The following is a 21,575-nucleotide window of genomic DNA, read 5'->3' on the forward strand; positions in this document are numbered from 1 at the left end:
CTAAACTTCATTTTATGACAAACTGTTACATAATTTAATCAAACAGTTGTAATTATCATATGTATTGAATGGTTGATTCTATTAGGTTCAGACAAGGAACATCAAGCCACAGAAGTAAAAAATGATCAGATACTCTTTTATTGTATTATGTTAAGCCCTGTTTATACACGTACATTGTGATAACATGTCACTCTCCTCCTGTATCTAGATTGTGTACACACTTCTCTTGACGCCAAGAATTTGAGAAACTTAGGGCATGTTTACAACTGATATCAACATGTTCATGACTGACAGGTGGATGTGATCTAAGCCTGCCATCTTCTGGTCACTAGCAGCACTCCCAACCACCTCTCCACACTGGCTCAGACAAACAACCACTAGTTCACTTCACAGGGGACCTGGAAGGCACTCAAATTAGTTTGCATAAATTAGCCGGTGTTAATGATTTAAGTATAATTCTAAGAAATGTCTATACATAGATGTGTATATTTATTTAGCATAATATACAAAAGTGTCTGATAAATAACACAACATAACAACTAATGTAAAAGGAAGAATTGTGTGAACTGGTCTACTATTGGCTCAGAGTGGCTTGATGCTTTAGGACAGCACACAAGTCACTGGCTGCTGGTTCCCATGGCGGCAGGTTGCTTCCTCCCCTTGTTTGATTGGTCAGATCCTCCTGGGTCACCATAGAGGGAACAGAAGTTTCCTATTAGCCCACATAATTCCTTCAGACCTTCACTTTTCACTATAGCCTGTGGAGCTTCTGTTTGTGTTGCTCCTAGGCTTTAGGTCTTGGAACTTCAAACCAAACCCCATTTTTCTGTGAAGTGAGTCAGTCTTTAGTCAAGGACTACAACATCAGGGGGTAGGTCAGCTTTAATATTGCAGATAGAGTGTTACTCCCATCAATATAATTGTCTCCATTTCCAATCCCCCATATTTTTGGGGGTAAATATATAAAGTACCAGTCCAAAGTTTGGACACACCTACTCATTCCAGGGTTTTTCTTTATTTGTACTATTCTTTTACATTGTAGAATAATAGTGAAGACATAAACTATGAACACTTTTTTGGTTACTACATGATTCCTTATGTGTTATTTCATAGTTGTGATGTCTTCACTATTTACCCCCCCCCCAAAAAAAATTTGTAGGGTTTTTAGAGAAACGCCAAAAATAAGGTCTGAGGTTAACACTGGTTTAGGAGATCTAAGTTTTGTTCAATTAAAAAAAAGAACAGGGAGACCGGACTGACAGCTGATCGTCCTCGCAGTGGCAGACCACGTGTAACAACGTCTTTCAAAGATAATTTGTAAAAATCCAAATAACTTCAAAGATCTTAAGTTGTGCCCTACACTGTTTCCTATGCTTGTTCAATGAACCATACACATTAATGAACATGCACCTGTGGAACGGTCGTTAAGACACTAACAGCTTACAGATGGTAGGCAATTAAGGTCACAGTTATGAAAACTTAGGACACTAAAGAGGCCTTTCTACTGACTCTGAAAAACACCAAACGAAAGATGCCCAGGGTCCCTGCTCATCTGCGTGAACGTGCCTTGGGCATGCTGCAAGGAGGCATGAGGACTGGGTTGGTGCCCCCCCTTGGGCTGTGCCGTGGCGGAGATCTTTGTGGGCTATACGAGGCCTTGTCTCAGGATGGTAAGTTGGTGGTAGAAGATATCCCTCTCGTGGTGTGAGGGCAGTGCTTTGGCAAAGTGGGTGGGGTTATATCCTGCCTGTTTGGCCCTGTCCGGGGGTATCATCAGATGGGGACACAGTGTCTCCTGACCCCTCCTGTCTCAGCCTCCAGTATTTATGCTGCAGTAGTTTGTGTCGGGGGGCTAGGGTCAGTCTGTTATATCTGGAGTACTTCTCCTGTCTTAACCGGTGTCCTGTGTGAATTTAAGTATGAACTCTCTAATTCTCTCTTTCTCTCTCGGAAGACCTGAGACTACCTGGCATGATGACTCCTTGCTGTCCCCAGTCCACCTGGCCGTGCTGCTGCTTTCAACTGTTCTACCTGCGGCTATGAAACCCTGACCTGTTCGCCGGACGTGCTACCTGTCCCAGACCTGCTACCTGTCCCAGACCTGCTGTTTTCAACTCTCTAGAGACAGCAGGAGCGGTAGAGATACTCTCAACACTCGACAACCACTGTGATTATTATTATTTGACCATGCTGGTCATTTATGAACATTTGAACATCTTAGCCATGTTCTGTTATAATCTCCACCCGGCACAGCCAGAAGAGGACTGGCCATCCCTCATAGCCTAGTTCCTCTCTAGGTTTCTTCCTAGGTTTTAGCCTTTCTAGGGAGTTTTTCCTAGCCACCGTGCTTCTACACCTGCATTGCTTGCTGTTTGGGGTTTTGGGCTGGGTTTCTGTACAGCACTTTGAGATATCAGCTGATGTAAGAAGGGCTATATAAATACATTTGATTTGATTTGCAGATGTGGCCAGGGCAATACATTGCAATGTCCGTACTGTGAGACGCCTAAGACAGTGCTACAGGGAGACAGGACGGACAGCTGATCGTCCTCGAAGTGGCAGACCACATGTAAGGAGGCAACACCTGCGGGACAGGTACAGGATGGCAACAACAACTGCCAGAGTTACACCAGGAACGCACAATCCCTCCATCAGTGCTCAGACTGTCCGCATTAGACTGAGAGAGGCTGGACAGAGGGCTTATAGGCCTGTTGTAAGGCAGGTCCTCACCAGACATCACCGGCAACAACAAGTGCTCTTCACAGACGAGTTGCGGTTTTGTCTCACCAGGGGTGAGGAAGAAAGGAATGAACGTTACACCGAGGCCTGTACTCAGGAGCGGGATCGATTTGGAGGTGGAGGGTCCGTCATGGTCTGGGCCGGTGTGTCACAGCATCATCGGACTGAGCTTGTTGTCATTGCAGGCAATCTCAACGCTGTGCGTTACAGGGAAGACATCCTCCTCCCTCATGTGGTACCCTTCCTGCAGGCTCATCCTGACATGACCCCCCAGCATGACAATGCCACCAGCCATACTGCTCGTTCTGTGTGTGATTTCCTGCAAGACAGGAAGGAGTGTCAGTGTTCTGAGGGCTAGGGCCATTCCCCCCAGAAATGTCCGGAGACTTGCAGGTGCCTTGGTGGAAGAGTGGTGTAACATCTCACAGCAAGAACTTGCAAATCTGGTGCAGTCCATGAGGAGGAGATGCACAGCAGTACTTAATGCAGCTGGTGGCCACACCAGCTACTGACTGTTACTTTGATTTTGACCCCCCCCCCTTTGTTCAGGGACACATTATTCAATTTCTGTTAGTTACATGTCTGTGCAACTTGTTCAGTTTATGTCTCAGTTGTTGAATCTTGTTATGTTCATACAAATATTTACACATGTTAAGTTTGCTGAAAATAAACACAGTTGACAGTGAGAGACGTTTCTTTTTTTACTGAGTTTATACATAAAAATCGTCCGATTTAATCGGTATCAGCTTTTTTTGGTCCTCCAATAATCGGTATCGGTGTTAAAATCATAATCGGTTGACCTCTACTGTAAGTCAGATATCATGCAGGTCAGATATCTCATCCAATTGAATAACCAAAAGTTATATGCGAACTCATGGGGATAAATGTTGCTCAAATATTTCCTAACATGCTACAATTTCATATAGACTGAATGTTGGGCTATGATGAACAGCCAAGTTCTTGTTGATAATGGTTTCTTTGATAATGGTTTCTTGAGCTTACTTTCCTCAACCTGCCTGACCAAATTACAGTCAGGATGTCACATGCTTCGATGCCATGTATACCTTGGACTAACCCAGAGAGATGGCGGCAAAGCGAGAGGGTCCTCTCCCGTCAAAATCGCTTCCACGCGCGAATACAGCGATAAGCAGACCAACCGCCTTTGGGACAATGACTCCCATTGTTTGGGCGGAGACAAGACCCTCTCGTCATTATATACAGTGTCTCTGACTAATGGCATGTTCACGTACTACTTGGAACTAGAAAACTGGGAAATGTCAGACTTGCTAACTGGTTGCAGTTATAAAAGTGCGCGTTCAACCAGTTATCAAGTCGGACATTTCTGACTTTCCTAGTTCCGATTACATCATGGAGGAGGATTTCACCCACGCGCCTACGGCTTGTCAGGTCATTGGACAGCGACGTTAAACCAACTTTGCCTAGTAATAGAATCCACTGTTACCAACGTTATGTTAGTAAAGCATCCAAACTACTGTAGTGTACAGTAAATAAAAATACTATAAAGCACACTTTCTCCCATTCCGATGAGCACTCTGACAAAGCTCCAGAGATCCTCTGTGGAGATGGGAGAACCTTCCAGAAGGACAACAATCTCTGCAGCACTCCACTAAACAGTTCTTTATGGTAGTGGCCAGACGGAAGCCACTCCTCAGTAAAAGGCACATGACAGCCCGCTTGGAGTTTGCCAAAAGGCACCTAAAGGACTCTGAAACTATGAGAAACAAGATTCTCTGGTCTGATGAAACTAAGTTTGAACTCTTTGGCCTGAATGCCAAGCGTCGGGTCTGGAGGAAACCAGGCTCCGATCATCACCTGGCCAATACCATCCCTACGGTGAAGCATAGTGGTGGCAGCATCATGCTGTGGGGATGTTGTTTAGCAGCAGGGACTGGGAGACTAGTAAGGATCGAGGGAAAGATGAACGGAGCAAAGTACAGAGATCCTTGATGAAAACCTGTTTCTGAGCGCTCAGAACCTCAGACTGGGGTGAAGGTTCACCTTTCAACATGACAACGAACCTAAGCACACAGCCAAGACAATGCAGGCGTGGCTTCGGGACAAGTCTCTGAATGTCCTTAATCCAACCTTACAGAGCTTGAGAGGATCTGCAGAGAAGAATGGGAGAAATTCCCCAAATACAAGTGTGCCAAGCTTGTAGCGTCATACCCAAGAGGACTCGAGGTTGTAATCGCTGCCAAAGGTGCTTCAACAAAGTACTGAGTCAATTTTATATTTCTGTTTTTATGTTTTATACATTTGCAAAAAATTCAAAAAAAAGTTTTTGCTTCGTCATTATGGGGTATTGTGTGTAGATTGAGAGGGGGGAACTAGAATAAGCCTGAAACGTAACAAAATTTGGGGAAAGTGAAGGAGTCTGAATAATTTCTAAATGCACTGTAGGTCTATCTCATTAGTATCTAATTCATCATTATGTATTATGTTATCTCACGTGCATTTTATCACGAGGAGGGGATAGTAAATAATATTTTTGGGTCTGTAACCATGTTATCCAATGACAATCTCTTCCCATTCAAATATTATTTTTCAACAAAAAGTTCAGTAGTATAGATAGACCCATGTAATTCCAGTTGATATTGCCCAGGGTTGTTTTGCTTGCGCAATGCGCCGTCAGTGCTTCGGTATATTGTCTATAAAAGTGGATCTTCGTAATTGTATTGTCCTTCCTTTTTAGACCACACAGGCCTAATAAAATAATAACATGTTGTGTAGTGGCTTTGCTGTCATGCGTCTAAAAAAAAATTGGTTGCTTTTGCCCCACCAAGATTGACATGATAAAATCGCCATGGCACACCACTTTGGGTTTCTTCATGGTACCCAAACCAAAAACATATTTAATGCATTGCTCAGTTATGTATAGAGCCATGTCATTGTGGACTGCTCTGCCACCAGAGTTTACTCAGGCAAAAAACAAGTTTACCTTTTTAAAATACAGATAAAAAAACATATTGTATCACAGCACCTCTCCTCTTTTTAAAGATTGAATTTAACTGCTCTGTATATATGAATATGTATATATTATATATGAATAGTGTGTAAATAGTAGTTTTGTTGTCTCTTGGTGTCTTTCTTGTATATAACTTTTATTTGATTAAAAAAATTTTTTTGAATTTAATGTAATATCTTATGTTGTTCTTGTCTATTACTGTTCTGTACTTCGTCATGTATTTGCACATTTTATGTGGACCCCAGGAAAAGTAGCTGCTGCATGTGCAGTAGCTAATGGGGATCCTAATAAATGAAATAAACGGAATCAGATGTAGAATGTTAGAACATATAGATCTTTATGCTATCATTGCATTTGAACAAGCTTCTTTGTCCAGATAATGTCATGCAGGAAAATCAAAATTCCACATCTTACTGGTCCTCCTCTTCCTCCTGAAAAACATAATAGGGTTTAGATGGAAATGACACACTTCACTGGAAAGTTACTGACATAGCCGTGGGAAGCAGGGGTGCTGGGCCAGCGCCCCCCTGAAAAAACAGATATTTATTTTTATTTTTATCTATTAATAATAATGCCAAAATGTTGAATTTTTGTGTACTGGGCCTTTACTAGTCCTGTATTAGCAGACTGATATAGCCACCTGTAGCGCAGGTCCCCAAAGATTCGGCACCCCCACCAACAAACATCTTCCCGCGGCTAAGGCTATAGATTTGTAAATTACTAAACCTGTTTATACCTGTATTCCTTAGTCATTCCCTCTACACTTGATTATAATGTATCTTATCTTATGCATGATATTGTAGTTGTACAGCGTAAATGTGTCTCGAAACAGAAGCCCTCTCAGTGTTTCACCTTCTCCATGGTGTGTTCAAGTGCCCCCCCCCCCCCCCCCCCCCACGCTATCTCCGCTCCCTCCTCAGAGGCTGTGACTTCTTGTGTGGGATCAATAGTGTCACACATCGGTCTCCTATGTTGAGTATGTTGAGTAAGAAACCATGTTTTAAGCCTGTCTCTCTCATTTTGTGGGTAACGTTTCTCTGACATCACATGCACTATCTCCTCCTCCTCTGAGATTATGATCCCTGTCTTTTAACTCTTGGCTGGCTAAACACCTCACAACACATTCCTCCTTCAGACTTGATTCCTCACTGTATTTTCTAGACATCTTCTTCTTCGGCACTCATTTCTCCATGATATTTCCCTCTTTCTTTTCCTGGTTTGTCATCCATTTATTTTGTATTTTCTTCCTTGAATGAAATAAACAGAAGATGGAAATACTCACCATATCTCTAAAATACATTCCAAATCATAATCAATAATTGCAATCTGTCTTGGGTATGTGTCACATGGAGCCTTCTCTTGGTCCTGATGGTCAGATGAAGGTGGTTTGTCTCTCTCTTGTGGGTCCTGAGTGATTCTCGTCTGGTTGGACATCATCATTCTCTGGTCCTGAGGTTGGCTGTACTCGTGTAGAATTAGCAGGTTCACTAGTTTCAGGTGTATCAGGTTCATCAATCACCTGCTGAAAATGTTTGTTGGGAAAAAATGTCTTGGTTCAGTTCATTGAATGCCCTTATCCTCCCTCATTTGCTGGTGTTTCTTTTCTGACAGCAGCCCTCTGAACGTTTGATATGTGTTTTCTGACAAGCCAAAAATCTAAAAAGAAATATTTTTCTCATGGATTATTCTTCGCTTTCCCGCTTCTTTTATTCTTGCTCCTACTCTCTTTTCTATCATTCAGTCCTGAAAACAACATTGACTGTCTCCCACTGGCTATCATTTTTTCAGTAATCTGTTCACTTTCTCTGTCTGTCCAATGTATCCCTTCTGTCTTGTCTAGATATCCTTCCCTCTCTCGTCTGGCACACATTCCTCCATGTTCTTTCATATCTCATTTTCTAGTTTGTTATTTCTAATTCCCCTCATTTGAATCCTTGTTGGGTATAAGCCATCACCTTTTTTTGGCCCTGATGTTCAGGAGAAAGAGGTTTGTGTTTATCTTGTGGATCCTCCATTTGTCCCGTCAGAACGAGTCTCGTCTGGTTTGACATCATCATTCTCTGGTACCGAGATTGACTCGTCTTTTAATTGTGTAGAATCAGCAGGTTCACTGGTTTCAGGTGTATAATTCATCTGGTGACCAGTTTGTGATACAAAACAACATTAGAATCCTTGCAGAAATTCATCCATATCTGTAGATTTCTAGTCTCCGCTCTCAGCTCTAGCCTGCAAAGTCTAGCCTTTCCGAACCTTATTTCTTAGCCTCAGGGAGAGGGCAAGCCTTTAAAAGAATGTGCAGAAGCAGCAAAAGGATAGAACCGGAAAAGCCCTTAAATGATACATAGAGGTGCGAAAGATAGGATAATATAGCAACCACCAAAGGCACCCAGTATTCGTGTGATCAGTTAAGATGTCACCTCCCGTTCTGTGTTATCTTCGTCTCGAATTTCTTCAGTGACCTGCTCATTTTCGTAGGTGGAGGTGGTGGGTACCTCTGATTTCAACGGTTCATTCTCCATGACACCTGGTGATATGACCCAAGTGGTCTGACCAGACCCTTTAGGCTCCTCTTGAAATATCTGCTGATATGTTGACGGGATGAATATCCCCCTAGAGTCAATTGACGCACCGGTGCTTCAATCTAAGTAACATAGTCACAAAAATCCTCATCAAAATCTGTCAGTTTAAGCTAGAGATATCTGTTTTTTTTTTTTTTTTGCATTGGATGCGTCTCAATCCACCAGAGCCGCCTATGGCGCACTTCCGCATCTGCAGTGAAAGGTGGCAGAGCTACAGCGGTGTTTGCCAGACCATGAGACATCCCGGAAATGTATCTTCTCAGAAAACATCGGTAGTGTTCCGAACGGTTTGACATACAAAACTATTATGACCACTCCCATGGAAAGGGGAGACTCTCACGATGGTGTTCTCCATTTTGCTCTACGACCACAAGTGTCACGGGACTCGTCGAAAGGTAACCGGTACCGGTTGAAAAAAAATAAAGTAAAGTTTTGTGCAGACTTAAAAAAGGGGTTAAATATGTGTTTAAAAAATATTTTTTTTAAGTATATGTACCAGTCAAAAGTCATCAAAACGATTAAATAACACATATGGAATCATGTAGTTACCAAAAAAGTGTTAAACAAATCAAAATGTATTTTACATTTGAGATTATTCAAATAGCCAACCTTTATTTGCCTTGATGACAGCTTTGCACATTTCACATTCTTAAAATAAAGTGGTGATCCTAACTGACCTAAGACAGAGACTTTTTACTAGGATTAAATGTCAGGAATTGTGAAAAACTGAGTTTAAATGTATTTGGCTAAGGTGTATGTAAACTTCCAACTTCAACTGTATATACACTGCTCAAAAAAATAAAGGGAACACTTAAACAACACAATGTAACTCCAAGTCAATCACACTTCTGTGAAATCAAACTGTCAACTTAGGAAGCAACACTGATTGACAATAAATTTCACATGCTGTTCTGCAAATGGAATAGACAAAAGGTGGAAATTATAGGCAATTAGCAAGACACCCCCAAAACAGGAGTGATTCTGCAGGTGGTGACCACAGACCACTTCTCAGTTCCTATGCTTCCTGGCTGATGTTTTGGTCACTTTTGAATGCTGGCGGTGCTCTCACTCTAGTGGTAGCATGAGACGGAGTCTAAAACCCACACAAGTGGCTCAGGTAGTGCAGTTCATCCAGGATGGCACATCAATGCGAACTGTGGCAAAAAGGTTTGCTGTGTCTGTCAGCGGAGTGTCCAGAGCATGCAGGCGCTACCAGGAGACAGGCCAGTACATCAGGAGACGTGGAGGAGGCCGTAGGAGGGCAACAACCCAGCAGCAGGACCGCTACCTCCGCCTTAGTGCAAGGAGGTGCACTGCCAGAGCCCTGCAAAATGACCTCCAGCAGGCCACAAATGTGCATACATACATGGGTTCTTCTTCTGGGACCTCCCTTGTGATCTTATATTTTTCCTCCATCTGCCTCTGGTGCACAGCCTCATCCATGGCTTTCTGATGCTCCTGCTCCAGTTGCTGCTGGAAGGCCTTTTTCTGAATTGATCAGAGATGTACAGTTGAAGTCGGAAGTTACATACACTTAGGTTGGAGTCATTAAAACTCGTTTTTCAACCACTCCACAAATGTCTTGTTAACAAACTATAGTTTTGACAAGTCGGTTAGGACATCTACTTTGTGCATGACACAAGTCATTTTTCCGACAATTGTTTACAGACAGATTATTTCACTTAATTCACGATCACAATTCCGGTGGGTCAGAAGTTGACATACACTAAGTTGACTGTGCCTTTAAACAACTTAGACAATTCCAGAAAATTATGTCATGGCTTTAGAAGCTTCTGATAGGCTAATTGACATAATTTGAGTCAATTGGAGGTGTACTTGTGGATGTATTTCAAGGCCTACCTTCAAACTCAGTGTCTCTTTGCTTGACATCATGGGGAAATCAAAAGAAATCAGCCAAGACCTCAGAAAAAATTTTGTAGACCTCCACAAGTCTGGTTCATCCTTGGGAGCAATTTCCAAACGGCTGAAGATACCACGTTCATCTGTACAAACAATAGTACGCATGCATAAGGACCATGGGACCACGCAGGCATCATACCCCTCAGGAAGGAGATGCTTTCTGTCTCCGAGAGATGATGCTCAGCAAGGAAGAAGCCACTGCTCCAAAACCGCCATAAAAAAAACAGACTACGGTTTGCAACTGCACATGGGGACAAAGATTATACTTTTTGGAGAAATGCTCTCTGGTCTGATGAAACAAAAATAGAACTGTTTGGCCATAATGACCATCGTTATGTTTGGAGGAAAAAGGGGGAGGCTTGCAAGCCGAAGAACACCATCCCAACCGTGAAGCACGGGGGTGGCAGCATCATGCTGTGGGGGTGCTTTGCTGCAGGAGGGACTGGTGCACTTCACAAAATAGATGGCATCATGAGGGAGGAAAATGATGTGGATATATTGAAGCAACATCTCAAGACATCAGTCAGGGAGTTAAAGCTTGGTCACAAATGCGTCTTCCAAATGGACAATGACCCCAAGCATACTTCCAAAGTTGTGGCAAAATGGCTTAAGGACAACAAAGTCAAGGTATTGGAGTAGCCATCACAAAGCTCTGACCTCAATCCTATAGAAAATGTGTGGGCAGAACTGAAAAGGCGTGTGCAAGCAAGGAGGCCTACAAACCTGACTCAGTTACACCAGCTCTGTCAGGAGGAATGGGACAAAATTCACCCAACTTATTGTGGGAAGCTTGTGGAAGGCTACCCGAAACGTTTGACCCAAGTTAAACAGTTTAAAGGCAATGCTACCAAATACTAATTGAGTGTATGTAAACTTCTGACCCACTGGGAATGTGAAAAAAGAAATAAAACCTGAAATAAATCATTCTCTCTACTATTATTCTGACATTTCACATTCTTAAAATAAAGTAGTGATTCTAACTGACCTAAGACAGGGAATTTTTACTAGGATTAAATGTCAGAAACTGTGAAAAACTGAGTTTAAATGTATTTGGCTAAAGTGTACGTAGACTTCCGACTTCAACTGTATAATATCAATAATAACACAATACTTATCATTGTATAGTCAATCATTTTATAGTCCTTTTACCTACACATATTGGATGACAGTATAGGCTCAGAAATATAAATAGGCTGGACAATAGAATGAGTCAAAATTCACCCAAGTCTGAAAAACGGTCAAAGAGCGTTGGTTGAGCTGGAACACTAGCGCGAGGCCATAGCAAATTCATTGAAACGACCCTTCGTAGAGCCTCTTCTGACTGGAGTGATACTTAGAATTCCATTTCCCTGAAATGGCACAACTTTTTTTTATCCCCTTTCATCATTAGAAAGAATAGATTATCCTGAATGAAATTGTGTTAAACTTCAAAACATAAAAATACAACAATTTTGAGTTATTTGGTGAAATACAGACATTGCCATTGTGTTGGGGAAATAGGGATGTCTAAAAAGTGCAGTCTTTTATTTAACGAGCTTACTATTTATCTTCTACCGTTTGCCTTTTTTTGGGGTTGTACATTTTGTGGTTTGAACTAGCAAGAACTTCACTTTTCATTTTTCACAGGTCTAATTCTCTGATAGCATGGCATGGCGGGCAGGCAGCACACTCTGAAAACGAACTGCTCAGCAAAGCAAAATATCTCGTATTAGGCCTGTGTTGCTTTTGGGAGAGCAAAAAAACAAAAAAACAATAGTAGGTATTGAACCCCAGCCAAAACAGATCTTCTGAGATTTAATTTGTGGTCTTACGCTTGATCGAGTAGGATATATATAAATATAGAACTGTCAATTAACGAGTAACCATTTTAGAAAATCATGGGACATGTAGTCTTTGGTTGCATGTTATATTATGTCAATCATATTGACGCTATAGCCTATAACTGATGCTTCGTTGTCTTCACCTGCAATCTATTGGAAATATTTAGCAATTAAAAGTTATTAATTCACATAAAGACATTAGTAAGGCAGCTGAGAAATAAAGTGTATTTTTCTTATTTTTCCTGTGATCATTCTCAAACCTGCCCCACCTACCCCAGCCAATTGCTGGACTTTCACACAGAGGTTACTAGGTCACCCAATTCAAACCACATTTAAAAATCAAACATGTTCTGCCTTGCAATAATAAATATAATAAAATAACAGCAGCAAAATACTTACATTGGTCTTGATTTCAAAAAGGACTATCAAAATGCTATGTTTTACTACAATGGTATTTACTAACATAATATTATTACTAAAATAGTTTCTAAAAGTGTTCTAGGTTACCCTACCCAAGAATTAGGGTTAAGGCTAGAATAAGTTATACCTATTGTTAGGGGTTAGGGCTAAATAGGTTTAGGGTTTTTAAGGCAAAAAACAGTATGGGTTTATTGCTCTCTTGCTCCTCCCTGTGGCTTGTTGTGAGTACTACATAACTCATTCGCGACAGTTGCTAGGCTCATAATCTGAGGTAGCAACTGCATCAGATCTACAAATCAATGAGCTAAACATATTCATTTAGTTTGCAACTCAGTGAACCTGCGCAGCATTCGCTCAATTCGATGCCTACGAACGAACAGATTTCGACACATACCAATTTAATCAGCAGCCATTTAGAAACAACAAATCGTCAAAATAAAAAGGTTATTTCTTAAGTAAATCGGCAATTTCTAGAAAAAAAAGAGGACAGGGACATGCTTTTTGTTTAGGTTTACACCTTTTTCTGAAAACAAATACGGTTAACCATGACCAGAAGATGATTACGGTAACGGTTGATCGCAATAAGCCATCGCTAACACCGCGGTTCAGCACAACGTGTACTAAAGCGACCAATGTACATGCTCACCAAGTAATCGACCTTGTTAATAATGAGTTACCGGTGGCAAGCCTACTAGCTATACGTGGGCAGGTCTCATTGCAAGCATTTGCGAAACAGGTAGTGTGATGCAGAACTTGGGCTGTGAATAGAACGGTCGGTAGGCGAATTGATGCCACAGTGCTCAACATAAATATTATGAACTGGCAGGGTGAAACATGTCCTTAACATAAGGCCTGTTCTTTCGCGATTACTTCAGAACTACGGAAAGCAGCTGGGGCATATGGTACTATTATGAAACTGGGCTCCACGGCGGATGCAATGAACTAGTTTTTAGCTGAAAAAAACGTTGTTAAAAATGTCATGTGTCCAGCCTAATATAAACATTGTCGTAGTGGAACAGTGAAATTGTCTAGACAACATTTGGGTAAAGGCTGCCCCCCACTGGCAATAAACGGAACAACATATTTCAAGAACATTACTCACTCTCTTCTCATGGTCCATGTTTCCTTTATACTTGTAAATCCACTGTGCAAGAAATTCGATGGGGTCCATGGGGCGATACTCGGCCACCCCAGCTAATCCTTCTATGATGCATTTTCCAATACCCCTTTTCAAGTATTCTGACTCCATTTTCCTTTATGGAAGAGAATACCATAGTATATGAACACAATAGCTACAAATGTCTTGCAGCTAAGACAAGTGGTAACATATGTTCTACTTTTTCTGGTTTGTATTGGTCAAATAACAAACTTTATGAGGATGGACACATTTAGCTCAAGTTTTCAGCAACCTTAACTATGAACAATAAAACAAGGTTTTCGATTTTTTTTCTATTAGTTTGTAAATACATTTTAAACAGTATGCCTCGACACAAAATAGGATTGTTTACTTAAATGTTACTATTTTATAATAGGATAAACTACCTCGGAATAGCTAGAAGTGTTTTGAAACCAGACCAACCTGTCTTTTCGTTCAGAGCGTCAGGATATGTATTTTATCTCCATGGTAACGGTGCTACCATGTTGAGAACGTTTTGTAGTAAGAACAAGTAGTAAACCATTTATTTCCATTTATTTTAACCTGAACTACATATGTCACCAATTATTTTTTCTTAACTAGTTAAAAGGATAAATGAAAAAATTTATACAATAAAAATAAAAAATGTTTACAAGTCTGTATTTCAACTCATTTAACACTTCAATTATGCTTTCTATAGGCCTGTGAAATAATTCCATAAATAATTTAAATAGAAAAAGGTTTGCTGGTAGGGTATCTAATACCTCTTGTTTGATATAGAGTTATGGCACATGCTATTTACCACCGGTCATTTATGACCATACAGCTGTAAATTACATTTGGCAGGGAGTCAGTGGTTTGGGTTGCTATGACATTTCAGTTGCTGGTCTGGGGTCATTAAGTTTGAAACACACACACACAGGTACTAGCAAACACATTTTACTGCACTCAGCAGTCTCAAGATGACCCATCATTCTGCATGATTGCACTGAAATGGAAATATGGTTTGTGAGGTCTATCAATAACCGGATGCTGCTTGTTTTGTTTTGTTTGTGACTTATTTTTGGGTTTAGGGTTAAAAGTTATAACAGAGATTTTTGGGGTCACACACATCAGGGGAGAACTGCCTCTGGTTGGGAACAGAATGCACAGAGATATACCGGGATCCACTGACACACCCTGCAGGCAGCTGCCACATTCCCCAGAATTGCTGGAGAGGAAAGGGGACCTCAGCCATTGTGCACGCTGTTACTGCTCAGCAGTCACACCACTAATGATCTCACCAACACCTGACCCAGATCCCAATCACCACCCTATATCAAAGAGCACATATGTCCTGGATGAGAACATTTGAATTGGAAAGGTTATCACCAGCAAAGGGAAATTGTGGGCTATTGGAAACATGATTATTATTGCAACACCACTGCAGTTTGGCTGTTGCATCAATGATGACAGTGTACCCAATACAGGATGGATGCCATAGGACTGTTAATATGAGAAACTCAAGTGCAAACATGTCTACTTTTCACGCCCTTGGAGGCTCAAATATTAATATAGACATATACCATTTAGGTCCACAGTATAGTGTAAAATCCAATTCAACTTTTAATTGGGCTGATGGATACCTTGGGCGAAAAGTTGATTATAGACACCTGAACACACTCTGTGTTGTGTACAGTATGGGGCCACAGTCAGAGATGGCTTGTAGCAGACGGGTAAACAAGAAAATCAACAGACACATGAAACTTAAACCACTTGTTTATTTACTCTTAAACAAGCATGCTTTATCCATAGCTCTTAATTATTGTCCATTCTAAAAAATACTGTAAAATAATTTGATGGTTCATCTTTTCATGCTCAACTGAATGCATTGCATCATGTTGTATCGTGCCTTCCTTTTTCAGTCAGACATGTCTTCATTAGAAAGCATGGATGCCAGCAGCTACTGCCAGTGCTGGGCATAATACTCTACTTGAGTCTGACTGTGTACACAGGTACAGTTATCCTTCCTGGAAAGTGAGGGTCCCCTTGTGAAGAATATAGATTTTTTTAAACCTTTAATTAAAGCGGGTGAGGTGGCGATGGGACTGGTATCCTCTCTCTCACATCAAAACATATCTGCAGATGAGCGACAGATGGAGAGAGAGAGCATGTTTAAGCCTTGTGGTTTTATTTTTTATTCTAACATTGTTACATAATAAATCAGGAGTTGAAATGCAAAACTGACCTTGGATCATTAACTCTGGGACTACTGCATCTCTATTTCAATGTAAAGCATCTCTTTAATAATACTTTCTGTTGACCTGACCAAGTGACCTCTCACCTCTGATCATGCTGCGCCCTCTATGTAGCCACTTCAGATGCGGGAGGGGTTCACCGACAGAGCTGATATAACCTAGAGGATTTAGGGAGAAGAGGAGAGAGGGATGAAGTGAAGGAGAGACTTATTGAGAAAATAAGGTAGTTAAAGGGACAGTGTTCAACAGGAATCTGTGTGTGTGGCCTCACCTGGTGTCCACACCACACTAAGTGGCTGCAGAGTACTTTATGCTGAAAAACATGAACGGACACACGAGGACAAACAATATAGCGTAGTTATAGAAATAATGAAGTGTCTTACTATTCTCCATGGTTGGCCCTCTTGCGTATTCTTTGAAGGTGGAAGGAGCCACAGTTATACACCTGAGCCTGCACAACACAATCCATCAATCAGACTGATACATGAGTGTGTAGGTGTGGGTTATAGGGTGTCTAATTGTTCTACATTTTTTCAATATGGGTGATTTAAAAATAGCCTGTTTTGTTTTTGTACAGACATCACACCCTTACCTAAACAGCACCCTCATCTGAGAAGTAGAAATCAAAGGGAGAGAAACTGGGAATTGAATAACTGCAGTTGACATAGCTAAGTAAATGGAAGAATACTCTTATTGCAATGTGGATGGCTCTTAAAAGAGCCTTTGGTTGTGCATAGTGTAGTCTATGGTGTTGCCAGGGAACAGCACCCTCTTCGAAGAAGTAGGAGGTGAAGATCTCCCATACACGGATTGCCTCTCTTGCTGCGTTGTTGGACCCCATCCTTGAAACATCCTGCAGAGCAGCAGACTCCTCCTCTGGGACACGGCGGCCAGCTGCAGATCCCCTCCTGGTCCTCGTGTCCATCCTCATGAAGTTATGGCGGACACAGGTAGCCTTCACTCACCTGAATTCCTCCAGGGGGCAGTCCCAGATGGCCCTGATCACCCAACCTTGCAGTGCCCTACACATTAATTGTAGGCAATCGTTTTGAAGGAACCTGTAGGAATATGGAAGATAATGTCATTATTAGACTTTTACATCACCAGGTCATTGTGGATTAGTAAAGTATAATATCCCATTAAACAAAGCATGATAACGTTGGATTGATAGATGCGTGAGCACACACGTGCATATGTAGCATGTGACAATAACAGGATCAAAACAAGGATAGCATCACAAATGAATACATAAATACCACTTGAAGCTTGATGATGAGTTGAGTTTGAATCAGCTGTGTAGTGCTAAGGCAAAAACAAAAATGTGCACCCCTTTGAGTCCCCAGGACCAGGACTGAGAACCGCTGCTCTTCATTGGGACCGCTTCAACTGTAGACAGGCTTTCATAGCTCTCTGTATCTGAGGGCAGGAAACCTCACAAGAAACAGACTTCATTATACTCAAATTACACTGCACTGAATATTATGTTACTATTATCTCCGTCCTCACTTCTAGGGACTGGAACTACACAAAAGTACCTGCCCTATCCAGAATAGCCTACTCTCTCACTTTGAAAGTTGGGGCTGCTAACATTATCCTTTCACTCTCCTCCATGGCTGTTAACTAGCTAACATTACCTTCAAATGCATTTGGAGTTTGTTTTTTTACAGTGATAAATACATCAAGATAGCTAGCTAATATGAAGTTAGGTAGCTGGTAAAATGTAATTCACTAAGCTAGATATCTAACACTTTTAGATGAACCAGACTTGTGGAGGTCTACAATTGTTTTTCTGAGGTCTTGGCTGATATCTTTTGATTTTCCCATGATGTCAAGCAAATAGCCACTGAGTTTGAAGGTAGGCTTTGAAATACATCCACAGGTACACCTCCAATTGACTCAAATGATGTCAATTAGCCTATCAGAAGCTTCTAAAGCCATGTCATTATTTTCTGGAATTTTCCAAGCTGTTTAAAGGCACAGTCAACTTAGTGAATGTACACTTCTGACCCACAGGAATTGTGATACAGTGAATTAGAAGTGAAATAATCTGTCTTTAAACAATTGTTGGAAAAATAACTTGTGTCATGCACAAAGTAGATGTCCTAACCGACTTGCCAAAACTATAGTTTGTTAACAAGACATTTGTGGAGTGGTTGAAAAACGAGTTTTAATGACTCCAACCTAAGTGTATGTAAACTTCCGACTTCAACTGTAGGTTAGACTTTTTGTTGACTACATCTGGTGGGTGACAACTGCCTATTTTCATCACGACAATATTATTTTCGGGTTTACCTAACGTTTCAAATCAGGTACAAGAGCATATACTGTATGTATTTTATTTATGTTCTTACAGTTAATGGAACCCAATCTGTGTTGGGAATGAAAAGTGAGATGCATTGTTAATATGATAAGCACTGTTGTAACGGCTGTTAAAAGGAGAGGACCAAGGTGCAGCGTGGTACGTGTCCATATTTATTAAATGAACACTGAAATAACAACCAAAACAGTTCTGGCTGGTGCAGACACACAACAGGAAACAACTACCCACCAAGCACAGGTGGGAATGAGGCTACCTAAGTATGGTTCTCAATCAGAGACAACGATAGACAGCTGCCTCTGATTGGGAACCACACCAGGCCAAACACCTAGAAATACAAAACATAGAACAAAACATAGAATGCCCACCCCAACTCACGCCCTGACCAAACCAAAATAGAGACATAAAAAAGGAACTAAGGTCAGGGCGTGAATTGAATTGAATACGTTTGTTGAACTGTATCAGTTTTCACTCCTGTTTTTAACAGCTAATCATAATTAATATGGCAAATAATAACAAATTAAATTCTCAATTGTGTCTCATATCTTCTACTTGGTCACCATCCCGGATCCGGGAGCATCCTCATCAGTAAAAAAGCTGACTAGCATAGCCTAGCATAGCGCCACAAGTAAATACTAGCATATAAATATCATGAAATCACAAGTCCAAGACACCAAATGAAAGATACACATCTTGTGAATCCAGCCATCATTTCCGATTTTTAAAATGTTTTACAGCGAAAACACAATATATATTTCTATTAGCTAACCACAATAGCAAAAGACTCAACCGCATATTTTCACAATTTTTTTACCGCATAGGTAGCTATCACAAAACCGACCAAATAAGAGATATAATTAGTCACTAACCAAGAAACAACTTCATCAGATGACAGTCTTATAACATGTTATACAATAAATCTATGTTTTGTTCGAAAATGTGCATATTTGAGGTATAAATCATAGTTTTACATTGCAGCTACCATAAAAAAATATCACCAAAGCAGCCGGAATAATTACAGAGAGCAACGTGAAATACCTAAATACTCATCATAAAACATTTATGAAAAATACATGGTGTACAGCAAATGAAAGATAAACATCTTGTGAATCCAGCCAATATTTCAAATTCTTAAAGTGTTTTACAGCGAAAACACAATATAGCATTATATTAGCTTACCACAATAGCCAACCACATTCATTCACCGCAAAGGTAGCGATCGCAAAAAACCAGCAAAAGATATAAAAGTATTCACTAACCTTGACAAACTTCATCAGATGACAGTCCTATAACATCATGTTACACAATAAATATATGTTTTGTTTGAAAATGTGCATATTTAGCAGTACAAATCGTGGTTTTACAATGTGAATACGTAGTCAAAATGCACAAAATTGTCCGGAGATATCTTGGACAGTCACCTAATCTAATCAAATAACTCATCATAAACTTTACTAAAAAATACATGTTGTACAGCAAATGAAAGATACACTAGTTGTTAATGCAACCACTGTGTTAGATTTTTAAAAATAACTTTAGTAGGACATACAGCTTACGTTATAGCGAGACAGCGCCCAAAATAAGGGCGGAAAATATGACTAAACATTTTCCACAGAAATACGAAATAACATCATAAATGGTTCCTACTTTTGCTGAGCTTCCATCAGAATCTTGTACAAGGAGTCCTTTGTCCAGAATAATCATTGTTTGGTTTTAGAATGTCCTCTTCTCCTGTTGAATGACCAACCATAGCTAGCCATGTGGCGCAAACGTGGCCAACTTCACATGACGCAAAGAAAAGAAAATTCCAAAACTCGCAATTAACGTTCAATAAACTGATATAACTCGGTTTAAAAAAACTACTTTATGATGTTTTTAACACATATGTCAAATAAAATCAGAGCCGGAGATATCTAACGTGTATACCGAAAGCTTTTCAGAAGGCAATCTGGGGTTCCTTCTCGCGCCTTCCAAGACAATGAAATTTCCAGACACGTCATTCCAAAAGCTCTTGTTCGGCCTCAGATCAATCTAGACACCCCATTCCACCTCTCACTGCCTGTTGACATCTAGTGGAAGGCGTATGCAGTGCATGTATATCCATAGATTTCAGGCAAATTAATAGGAAGGCCCTGGAACAGAGCCTCGATTTCAGATTTTTAACTTCCTGTTAGGAAGTTTGCTGGAAAAATTAGTTCTGTTTTACTCACAGATATAATTCAAACGGTTTTAGAAACTAGAGAGTGTTTTCTATCCAATAGTAATAATAATATGCATATTGTACGAGCAAGAATAGAGTACGAGGCAGTTTAATTTGGGCACGATTTTTTACAAAGTGAAAACAGCGCCCCCCTATTGAGAAAAGGATATGTCATTAATCAAGCTCATGTATAGCTTCTGTAGTAATTTTAGGAGAAATGAGACATGGAGGAGACGTTGCACATACAATGTAGAGATCTCCTTTATGGCTCATACTTAGATATTCCTGAAAATGATCACCTCAGACAAAGATCATTAGTCTAATAAAAGTCTCAAAACTTGTCTCAGGAACTTATCATTATTGCTCCTTTAAAATAAGAGGCAAGAATGAGCTCAACAGTATACAATGATGAGACCTCTGCTGATCATACTTCTCGAATACTGCTAAAACAATCATCGCAATTCACTCAATTCAAAATTGACAAGCTCTAGGTAATCTCAAAAGGTCTGGAGGATATCCAAGTGAGCAACAGATTTTTTTTTCCTATGGGAACTCAAGAACGGTTTAAATGAAAATGTATGGCACAACAAAGTAGATGTACAAGCCAACGACAATGTGAAAAAAAGCCCCACAAAAATATTTTCTGCCACAGGCTTCTGAAAAACAACACAAATTAGATATACAATAAACCAAAAAAAAGGCACTGTCAGAACAGGATTTTATATTTTTAACTTAAGAACTATTTCATCCCCTTAGTCATTGGGCCCCCCCCTTGCGGCCAGGTGCATTTTTCAGGTAGATTGACATCGCCTGTAGTATTTCTGCCTCTGTAGCCTCTGATTCACCAAGACTCACCCCTGCTGTGAAGGGGGAAAACAAATATTAGCTAGAGAAGGTATTAAAATGTCATGATTTGGACTCCACTGTACCTATAATGACCCTGGAAAGGTCTGAGTGCCCAAAGGCCCTCTTCCCTTTGTTTGCTTTCATATTCATCGTGACATTAGGCCTCTGTACAAAACACAAAATATGTACTTTCCAAGCAACACACCATGACCTAATTTAAAAGTGAAACAAATATGGTAATAGTTTACCAGGGCTTGCTCTCTTCACCCAGTCCGGGATGTCTCCCCCCCCCCAACTTTTGAGATCTGAGACATCTGTAATTTTAGGATTTTTCTATCCAGTACTGCATGGCAATTTAATGCCATTCAACTCATAC

The 21,575-nt window shown here is 40.5% G+C and overlaps 1 long non-coding RNA gene across 2 annotated transcripts; it reads right to left on the reverse strand.

Moving 5' to 3' along the window:
• Positions 1-115: 115 nt before the first annotated feature.
• Positions 116-14,855, reverse strand: LOC129860375 (uncharacterized). Of its 2 annotated transcripts, XR_008760356.1 has the most exons (4): positions 14,044-14,855; positions 13,567-13,717; positions 7,008-9,792; positions 116-6,156 (listed from the first exon to the last, which is right to left on the reverse strand). It is a non-coding gene; the product is annotated as an uncharacterized LOC129860375 (long non-coding RNA). The 2 variants fall into 2 exon arrangements; XR_008760355.1 differs by lacking the exon at positions 116-6,156 and having other exon boundaries at positions 6,629-9,792; positions 14,044-14,797.
• Positions 14,856-21,575: the final 6,720 nt, after the last annotated feature.

Source organism: Salvelinus fontinalis, chromosome 8 (assembly GCF_029448725.1).
Source record: "Salvelinus fontinalis isolate EN_2023a chromosome 8, ASM2944872v1, whole genome shotgun sequence".
NCBI classification, from domain to species: domain Eukaryota; kingdom Metazoa; phylum Chordata; class Actinopteri; order Salmoniformes; family Salmonidae; genus Salvelinus; species Salvelinus fontinalis.